Genomic DNA, 11,430 nt, shown 5'->3' on the forward strand with positions numbered 1-11,430 from the left:
AAGGCCCCCCTACGGTGCAGGACCACGCTGTGATTTACAATCTTTATATTTAACCAGAGAGAGATTAATTATCACCAGCAAATTGACAGGACCAGGAAGACGAGGGAGGTTTTTGACTGACATTGCCATTCCTCACAGCACTTCATGCCAGAGGTCATTGCTCCTGACCTTGGGATGCCAGGCATATTGGGCACCCTGCCTCCTTTCAGCAGCACCTTCTTACGCATTTTTTTACTTTGACAACCATCATTTTTGCTTTGCAGGCACGCCGCTCACCCCCGGATGAGCTTATGGCCCCGCAATGGTTGTCAAAATAAAGGGAAAATTAACTGTCGAGCAGAATTCTCTCATATTTTTCATCGTGGACACTTTTTTGTAGACTTGTAGTCAAGCATGTGTGGGGGAATGAGTGAGTGAGTGAGTGCGAGGGAAAACAAGCCTTGCCCAAAGCAAGAAAACAAAAGAGCCATGGTTCCACTCTGTGTTTCCACTCTCCTGGTTTACTGATGCCCTGCAGATGTCCTGAGCCACTTTTTATTTCCTTAAGTATTGAGTCCAGTGTGAGAGGGGGGTGGGAAAGTGGATTCTGGTGTGTTTTTGATGTGTTTGTGTTGCTATCTAGTGCATTATCCATTGTGGAAGGGATGGGCTTGGCTAGGTCATTTCTTTGTAGCATATACAACAGGGTGCTAAATAAATTTACCTCTCCAGGGACAATAAATATCATGTGTTTAAGAGTCTGTATCGATAAGATAAGATAAGATAAGATAAGATAAGATAACTCTTTATTGTCATTGCACAGTCATACATAGTACAGTAGTACAATGAAATTGGAAAACTGTCCTACGTCGGCACTACATATAACACAACACGACACGATATGACACATCACAACGCAACAAACAACACAACACAGTATATTAACTTAGTATAAAAAAGAAGAATAAGTGTATGTGTATTGCACACTATTGGGGGCTAAATGCATGCTAAGACCAAGCATCAAGCTCTAGGATGAATAAAATAGGTGTCTCAGGTGGCCAGTTGGCGTTGGCTTTAAAGTCCCCATATATTCCCTTGTTAAAACTACTAAGGTCGACACGCTGCCAACCGTTGTTCATAACATAGTATAACTGTACTCCATCCTCCTGTCTAAATATGGTCACTTCTCTTTCCAAGAAAACAGCGTGGCGGGGGCCAGTAACACTAACACTGAAGCTTTAAAACAGGGCAGCTGGTGGGGGCTACATCCACATTTTATATTCATGTTTCCCATGTGACATCATGTTCACATTGCTCAAGAGTATTCTGCGATGTAGGCTGTAACATAACGTATTGACACACCTTTTAATACTGTACTCACACATTGTATAGATAAAACGCATTGCTGCTTTTCACAGTGCCTATATTGTGCTACGCTGTTGGCTGCAGAAATCATCAAGGACAGAAAGAGAATCTTTCTTTTTATCACTTTTGTCCTGATTTGGATTGAAGGTGTTGGTTTGCAGTAGATATTCAGTGAACATTTCATTGGAGGTAAGCATTTCGCAGAATATTAACCCGCTCGAGGATCCCTGGCTGCATCTATGACATCCTTGGTCATAGATTTTTGCTATTATATTCTTGTAATTGCTTTGGTCGCTAGCAGACTGCCAGTAGGTTGCATGTTGGATGTTAACTTGTCTGCAAACACTTGCTAACTGCTAGCGCAGCTGTAACTTAAAAACTGAAAAACATTCACCTTCAAATTAAATTTTGTGTCCCAGCGCTGCAGCCAACATGTTTCAAAATGCACAGCAGAGGCAAATGGTCTCTGTTACCAGAAAGTTACTGACCAATCTCGACCTGTGTGACTGAGGCTTTAGCAATCGATTTCACAGCAACTGCAATCAATCTCTAGCCACTACTCACCAACCATGTTTTTCCCTTATGACCAATGGTTGCCGATTTAACCTTTATGTACATGTGTGTATAATGCTGAACAGCTAGTGAGACATGAATGGCGCCAAATTCCTAAGAAGCAAAAAAACCTCCTGTTTTTCCTTGCTTTTCCGATCTTCCTAGTGAAATTCCTACTGAACTTGGTAGTGATGTAACTCCCGTGTTATGGCTTCCAGGGTAACTGCAACATGGCATGCATGCCTGGGGGCAGCATTACACATCCAAAACAGTGGACAGGTTCACATCACATGGTTGGTAGCCACATGACTAGAAAACGTGTGCGATCGTGGCTCAAGAGTTGGGAGTTCGACTTGTAATCGGAAGGTTGCCGGTTTGAGCCCCGGCTTGGACAGTCTCTGTCGTTGTGTTCTTGGGCAAGACACTTCACCCGTTGCCTACTGGTGGTGGTCAGACGGCCCGGTGGCGCCAGTGCGCCCCAGGGTGGCTGTGGCTACAATGTAGCCACACCAGTGTGTGAATGGGTAAAGCGCTATACAAATACCATTTTGAAAAATTGAGACTTTTTCTTTTCATCTCACCCAGTAGACTGTTATAATTAATCATATTTTTTGTTTGATTTCATCACAGTATCAAGTGGGACAAATTTTGGGAAAATAAGTCAGAGTACTTGACACGTGGGGATTCACTCTTGTCTCGAGTTAGATAAGATGATTGATAGCCCTCTCAACTCTGTTCATAAGATACAAAGCAGATGGTTATCTTAGCCTAGCACTGCAATCGGGGAGAAGCAACACGCAAGGCTCTCTAAGAAAATTTACCTACCAGTACTTTAAAGACGCTCCATAATTTACAAGTTATATCCAAGAGGGTTTCCTAAATGCCAAACTGTTGCTTTAAAGGGCAACTCTAAAACAGGCAAAGCTCTGAAATGTGTTGAAGAAATATAATAGGCTTCAGAACAAGGCAAGAATTTGTGCATAAGGCACAGAGTGTGAGTTTACTGGTTTCTCGTTACATTTTCAGCATTTGGTTTGTTTTCAGCCACGCTGGCAGAGAGAAATATATTTAGAGAATCAAATTTCATTTCTGTTAGTGACTTCAGTCGACACAGAGGCACGTTAGTCAGCACTTAACACCAGTTTTCTCCCCCCGCCTATCAGTTTACCTTGTGCCTCCAGCTGAGTAAATCATACAAATGAAATCTGGCTTATTATCTATCACAAATGTGGATGCAGCAAGATTCTGACACATAAATCCCCCTTTGAAGGTTAATAAAAACACACACGCAACTTTGCAACCTCTCTGACAATAAATAAATAAATAAATAAAACTAAAAGCACAGTGCAGCACACCAGAAAACTGATTCACAGCTGATATCAGATGGTTATTCAGTCTTTGAGGGGTAGAAGGGGGAGAAAGTTGTTCATGCTTTCAAATGATTAAGCTATCAGAGGAATAACACATGCTTTACACCTCTCATCCCCTATAACAGCTCTCACCTCCTCCCAGCTACAAACTCCAGCTCCTGCAAGTCTCCCTCTGTTTCTCTCTTGCTCACCCCTCACCTTTGCCTTGCCAGTCTCATCCATCTCTGCACTCACCTATGGCACTTCCTCATGTTGCATTCACTTGCACTTTTGCCGAATGAGAATCACAATGAAGGACAAGGTGCTAATGATTTCCACTCACTTTAAGCCTCTGGCATGCAGGAAATATATTCCCTGGGTAAATCCTGAGATTTATGACATCAACATTTTATCTTCTTTTAAGTGCGGGGATGACCAAGAAGAGGGCAGGGATGGACACTGAATGCCATGCAGGAACCATGACCACCTTTGCTAATCCTTTGGCACCCCCACCAGCTCGCATTACAGATGGAAGTCACAGGCGGATTATGACTGCAAATCAGCTCTACTCGCTTTAAGAAGCTGTACGCCCTCAGCCGTCTCATTTCTCTCTCTCTCGCTCACTCTCTTTACCACCCTTAAATCACACCCACCCCCATCTGAAGTTAGTGCTCTAAAGGGAGAGATCTCACCAACCCCGAGTGTCAGCATGGGAACAATTAGCAGGCAGGTGCAGAAAATTGCTCTTTTCATAATGACGGATATTTATACATAACCCCTCGCAGAGGTGGACACGCTGCTTCTTTGTTACCCAGGCTGAGTGTCCAAGGCTCCTTCTCTTTCCACCTCCTCTCACTTCCTTTCCTTTCCTTTTTTTCAGCCATTCATAAAATACAAGCACCCATAAGTCAAAGCCACAAACATCAACATAAAGGCAGCTGCTGCGAAATCTGAAATCCGCTCAGATGTCAGTTAAGACTGAGACATCCGTGACTCTCGATCCAATTACGTTAATCAGCCGTGGAAAATCCATACTGAAAGTTGATGAACAATCTCGCGCGATTGTAAATGAAGTTGGTTGTGGCTGTCACTATCCGTCTAATGAAATAATCTCGTTGAACTGACCCCCTGACGGTGATCATGACAGACGTAATCATCAGTTTTGTGCCTTATTGTGCCTTACTCCTCACATCACCCCACACTCTTGCAGGTATGAAGGCTGTCGCTTAAAAGTAGGGCACTTGCTTTGTTTACTGCGCATTTGTGCCTCATAATAGGCAGGATCGAGTCAAAACGGATGACGGGGAAGATGCGATTTCCAAAACAGTGCATTGACGCCGAAGACACTAAAGGTCACCGTGCACTCTTGAAGGATCACTCATTGAAAACAGCCTTGTTTGATTCTGCGATGATCAGATGACTTCATAACAGCTCCCACTTTGTGCCAGGAGTTTAATTCAGCCCACAAGGTCAAAGGGGTCAGTGGACAAAGTGTTGCTCATCTTAACTGACTAGCAGCCTCGTGCTGCTGTGCTCTGCTCGGCTCTACACGCAGAGCGCTACTGCTCTCTACTGACAGCTGCACATCACTTGCCTGATGGAGTGATGCTTTCTTATTGAGATCTACCACGTCCCTGAAAAAAATAATAAAAAAGAAAAGAGTACTGGTAAACATGATTCTGTTTCTGTGTTTCACTCTGGAGAAAGGTTTGAAGGATCTTCCCCCCCCCCCAAGCTTTAGAGTAACATGTACTAAGGATATGATCGCATCCCTTCATAGCCTATATCATGATGGATGTAATCCCAAGTGAACTGAGCAGGGCTTTATTATTACACGATACACATCTCTATCCTCACAGTAAATAGCTTTCTGATTGCAAACCATCGCTGAAGCCTCCAGAGATATCCCCTTCTCAGACAACTGCCTATCTCTTACAGGATTTATGTCTGGCAGGCGGCTGGTAAATAACCCTATCAGCACTTAAAGGCTCATTTAGCTTGAGGAGTGTGTAATGGTGTTTATATAATCAGCATCTTTGTTTCTGAGACTGAACAATGAAAAGCCCTTATTTGATTTGAGTGCCATCGTGACTGCCTCTGGCATGTATATCGTGTTGTCTCCATCTGGTGGTAACTGGTGGAAACACACGAATGTGGGGTGTTTTTTCAACTCTCATAAATGTTTTATATTATTAACACATAGCGATTGCAACTATGTGTGTTGTTCACCTAAGATTTTTACATTAACTGTCAAATAACCCATCTGTTCATGTTTGCAATCCTAGAATTCAGTATAGCATGGCCAGAGGGTAGAAAAGAATCCCTCAAATCCCATAAAATAACCAAAACAAGCAGGGGAGACATTTTTGACACAGTACCATTAAATCTGACATATAATTCAAATGCTGCAAGAACTGCATGATGAAAAATTCAAGTTCATATGTGACCTGAAAAATAAAAATATCTGATGTAATGTAATGCAATACAATACACGAGCCACACAATAAATAATATTTTCCTTAAAACCTGTCACTTTTTTTTAGACTGTGTGCATGTGTGTGTGTGTTTGTGTGTGTGTGTGAGTGTGTGTGCGTTTTCTGGTAGCTTTCAAATCTGAAGGTGGCATGAAAACCCTTTGCTAGGGTAAAAATTAAAAATTGTTATCATGAAAATGAAAACTAGGTTACTAATTCCTGGTTCCATTGATTTTTTAAAATCCTAAATATGTTTTCAATGCACTAATTAAAATCAATAACTTTCATAAGGACCCAGTGCTACTTTTGGTAACCACCAAAGTCCTTAATGATAAAAAAATAAGTTGGGACAGTAGAGGTTTTAGTTCACTCGTGTGCTTGTCCGCCCATCAAAACATCATATAATGGTATTATTAAAAGCACAATAGCCTGAGCATCCATTACACACTATAAGTGTCTATCTACTGCTGACAGCTTTCAGAGTCCCTGATGCTCAAGTGTCTGGAAGCCTTTCTTCTTCTTTTGATGGACTGGGTCTTTACAGCCCACTCGACGTTCGCCTATCTGCCATATGGTGTGCTGGTACATGAAAAGAGCGCACTCAAACACTGCATTTTCAACCCATCATACATGAAGCAAAACACTGAGGAGAACCCATTAAAGCAACTCTCCCTTTTTTTTTTAAGATTTATCAAACACTGAAAGTTTTAAAGATGGATTCATCACTAATGAGAGCACACAGCATCACAAGGTGGAAAAATAGGCCTGTGCAAACAGAAACTAAGGTTTTATTTAAATATGATATAGATTTACCAGTAAAATGTATTTATTTTAAATACTTTATTGCTTAAATGTCTCTCATTTTCTTTATATTTGCTTCTTGGAAGCCAAAGTTTCTTGTCATTTTTAATGTGGTCTGTGAGCAGTAGTTCGCCAAGCTTTCTGAAGGGCTTTTTTTTAAAGCCACTTAACGCTGAATTGTATCATTCAAGTATATAAAAAAAAGCACATAAATCAGTGGATGACACATAACAGATAATTTAGCAAAGAACTCATTTTAAAATGTGTCTTTAGGCCTGTTGTGAAAACACATAATTCGTTCCTATTTCTTTAGCTGAATCTACAAAGAAATGCCAACAATAACTCAGTCTGACAGAAATAAAGTACTACTTTTGCACCAACAAGGTGATTTCCAGAGAAATCCTGACATAGCTCAGCACGGTGTGCAGTGTGTCCTTAACAAAGGTTGAGAAAACTAGACAAGCGGAGATCGAAGTGGTGGGCCTAAAAAACAAAACACCTACAGCAAATGAACAGGATCTAAAAGTCAAGTTTTTAAGAAATAGGAAGAAAAAAACAGCATTATCATTTTCAGTTATTGATTGGCTTCCCCAGAGGCTGGGCCTCAACTTCAGCATGACAGAAACCCAAAACACCAGTGTGCCAGTGAACTAAAACCTTTTCCTGAAGACAACCTAAAGAAAATACAAGAAAGCTTGATTAAGATAATAATAATAAAGGAAGTCATACCAAATACTGACTTTAACGCTTGTTACAGTCACACACAGTCATATCTATCTATCTATCTATATAGATAGAGAGATATAATCATAGGTTAGTAGGGTGGGTGTGATATAGAAATAGTCTTGTAATTTAGTCTTTTAGTTTTTTTTGGTATTACTTTCAGCCACTGCTCTCATCTATTTCAGTGACAGTACCAAAGCAAATTAGAAACTAAACCTTTTAATGGTGTAAGAAGTAAATAAAACATTTTTTTTTTTTTACTGCTTCGGTGTGATCTACAGGATTACAGAATGAGAATAAGTGTGCAAATGAGTAATCAAAGTAGGCTAGAAAACACGTGACACGTGTCTTCAGGAAGGTATCCGGTAACACCTGTGATCAGTGATGCAGGGCTGACTCCAAACCTCGTACTTAAACCGCACCCTGCAGTGACTTTGTCTCAGGTATCGCGACATTTTCTTCCAATTCAATAAGGAACAATTGAGGTCTTCTCGCGATGACAGGGGCGACCACTCAAGTATATTGTTCCTAAATTAGCAGGTATTAAACACAAAGCCCTAATAGTGCTACTGTACGGAGAAAAAGTCTTCTCTCATTATTACTGTCCTTCTCAGAGTTCATCAATTAGCCTTTTGCCACAGATAGCACTGACTTAATGAACCGTTACTTTAACTAGAATATTACTTCCATTTTCCCAAATTAATGAGGCCACTAATTGTCCTAATTTGCGCCTGAAACCCGGGCATTACGGTTTCTCTCTTTGCTCACTAGAACCACCTCCGTAGCTCGGGGTGTGAGAGGATAATTACAGACCAGACTCCGCCGAACATCAAGAGGTTCACTGTTCCTGGTGCACGAGAAAAAAAATGAAACAGTCTTTTGTTCAGAAATTAACAGGTCTTTAATTAAAACACAAGGCGAAACGACGGCGCACTTTATAGAGCATTCATCCCCACTGAATGCTGGCGACGAGGATCGAAATCCAACAGCTGAGCTACAGTTTACTAGTGTGGCTGTTTGCATGTTGCTAGGCAACCTTAAAGCACGCTCAACACAGGGTTAGATGCGATTCAGTGGGTGGAGCAAAACAAAGGGGACGCCTGGATAGTAAACAGGAATTCAAAGGCATGCATCAAAAGCACATTTATATGTGTTGATTGTTATTTATTTGTTTATTAAGAACATATTACAATCAGAACTGTGGTTATTATTTTATTATCTTTGTTGGGTCATAATTTCCGGATAATTGCTGGTATTCTGTAATACTAATTCTACTGTAATTTGGTGTGTTAGGCAAACAGTTGGGAGGTGAAGTGTACTTTGTCATTTTAGTAAATGGTTTGCTTATTTTTGCACAGAGAGAGAGAGAGAGATCTAATTTCCTTTATTGTCACCTACCCAGGTATTATTGTATTTGTTTCCAGGAAACAAGAAAATGCATCGTTAAAGTAGAGAGTCATATTTATATGTGAACTTAGTTCACATATAAACTTAGTTCACATATAAATATGGTTCACACCTCATTTAAAAAGCCTTAAAAATAGTTTTAAAGATTGCTCGGGGCCACAGTCACCCAACAGTAACAACTGAGAAGATGAGGGCATCCCCAGTGATATCACCATTAGTGTAAATAATTTTAACTATGGCATTTGACTTATTTGTCAGCATTATAAGAATAACCCACACATAAAAAAAATCCCCAGTGTTTACAAAGTTCAGTTACCAGCAAACACGAACCGGTCAAAGGGCACTTGTACCTTCCACTTGCAATCACCTACAAGTGTAACAACTTAGGTGGTTAGTGCTAGTTAAACAGCAGCTATGGGAAAGATGTGCTGACTCAAGTGGGATCTGCTGTTGGTTGGCTGGTTGAGTTTAGGTTGTGGATGATTCAAGGATAAGGAGTAATCGCTGGGATCTGTACCAGGGCTACATCACCACCTAACTTTGTTTGTTATTCACTGTTTGCAAAGCAATAAGTGTGCGCAGATAGATCCAAATATCGATAGTGTCGATACCTGTTCCGCTATTGATGTTGGATAGCAACATGATCGATGTTTATCTCTGTCCTCTAAGTTCAATATGATGTCTTAAATGTGTTAAATGTTTTTCTTGGAAATGATGACAACACCTGAAGCATGCCCTATAAAAAATGTGTGAAATTTTTCTTTATTGTCTGTCATGTCTATTTTAGTTGTAGTTTATAGCACATTTTAGATAGAAAAAGCTGACCAAAGGTGCTTTAAAGACAAACACATTTATGCCTCTTTTTCCCTAGTACCTACTTGGCTTGACTCAACTCAGTTTGTAGAGTTTTCCATTATGTGGTAGCACCTGGTACCAAGTACTTGTTTAGTACCTGCTCAGCCTGGTTTCCGAGAAAAGTGAGTCAATCTAAAAATGTGCCGTCAACATATTGCATGCCACCTATTGAGCAGTCAACAGCATCACTTGACAAGTTAAGAGCAACCGCCTCAGAAAAAACAAAACCACCGTTTTTGAAACCCGGCAACGAGGGAAATGGCTACACAAAAAACGAACACCGTGATCCCCTTATTCTGACAAAAACCATAGACCAAGCAGCATTATACCATCGCCTCGTCATTCTCCATTGTTGTTTTGTGTTTGTGTCACATAAAAATGACATTGTGGAACTTTCGGTCACATTGCACACTCAGTTGTAATGGAAAACAACCAAACCGAGTCAAGTGGATACTAGTAGAATAGAGATAGGTCTCCAAAAACCCCAGTATTAAAATCCACGAAAAGCTGAAAGGTGTGTTTTATCAAGTATTGTGGAAAGTAAAAATCACGATGAATTAATGGTCATTAGAATGTGGTCAGATGTGTTTAAAAAATTACGATGGTCATCTCATAACTCATAACACTGCTGCTCTGCCCTACATACACTGGCTTTACAGGTTAAAAGTAATGGTGTTGGTATCGGTATGGGCAATACTGGCCCTGTGTTTACTTGATATGGGAACATAGCACTACAAAGCAACAATAGCCACAATGGCCATGAACTGCATTGTGAAATTGCTGAGGAATTTTTTGCAAAACACTTTTGTGCAATTTGAGGTTCATGTTTTTTGCATTGTGCATTTTCAGCAGGAAACAGTTACAGAGTTGATTTGTTTAGTTTAGTCAGGGTCATTGCATCATTTAGTCACAGTGATGTACAGTGGCCTAACACCACTCAAGAAGAACGCATTCAAGTAAAGATAAAGTAAGGCCCCCCTCCCTTCATTCTCGCCTGTCTCCTACAGAAGGTCGCTGCAAGTTGACCTTAGAAATGTTCCTCACACCTCCTCGGCCTCCACTGCCACTCCCCCCCTCACGCCCCGCACCAGATGGGAAGTGTAGCTGCATTTTTTTAAAGCCTGCACGCAGGGTTGCGGGCTGTTGCGCTGGCACTGGGGCTAAAGGAATGAAATATTCATGTAGCCCCCCCAGCCCTCTTTAAATAGAAGAAAAAAAGAATGGACATCCCGGGACGAAGAACGTGCCGATTTATTCAACTAAGACCAGGCCTCATTAAACTGCTGGCGGCGGGGCAGGTCACGGTGATTTTCTTCACTACTACTCGACCCCGAAAGAGAGAGAGAGAGAGAGAGAGAGAGAGAGAGAGAGAGATCGCTGAATGCAAAATTTGTCCCAGTCACTCCTCACTACAACATCTCAGATCTCTCAGCGGACAGGTCCGTCACCGGTGCTGAAGTTGTTTCTCCGCCGTAATTGATGCCCTAATGAATGATTAGCTCTCATGTCAGAGTCAGAGCTCAGTGAGCGCCGTGGGCAGCATATGGGAGACGTGGGTGACACCGTCTCGGAGGTGCGTGGCTTGTGAGCGGTGCCATGGGACACCAGCTGATAGGCACAGGCCAGCGGCCACGTGACCCTGAGCAAAAAATTTGTAGCCTAATTTATCTTCTTCCTTCGAGGCTGGGTCTGAAAGGGGAAAAAATCTTAATCTTGTAACGACAACGACGGCAAAAAAATAACAGCAATAAATAATAAATGACGGAGTGTTTTTCTTTTCTTTCCAACTTTTCTTAATGGTTCATAAATCGCCTTCAGACAACTTATCAGTTATTGCGCCTCAGCCATAGGTGTGTCTCGATCCTTGTCTCACACCTGTTAGTTTTATTATTCTTCTGCAAATAATGAATGATTGGGCGCCTTTT

The sequence above is a fragment of the Simochromis diagramma genome, unplaced genomic scaffold (genome assembly GCF_900408965.1).
Source record: "Simochromis diagramma unplaced genomic scaffold, fSimDia1.1 OVJJ01000685.1, whole genome shotgun sequence".
NCBI lineage: Eukaryota > Metazoa > Chordata > Actinopteri > Cichliformes > Cichlidae > Simochromis > Simochromis diagramma.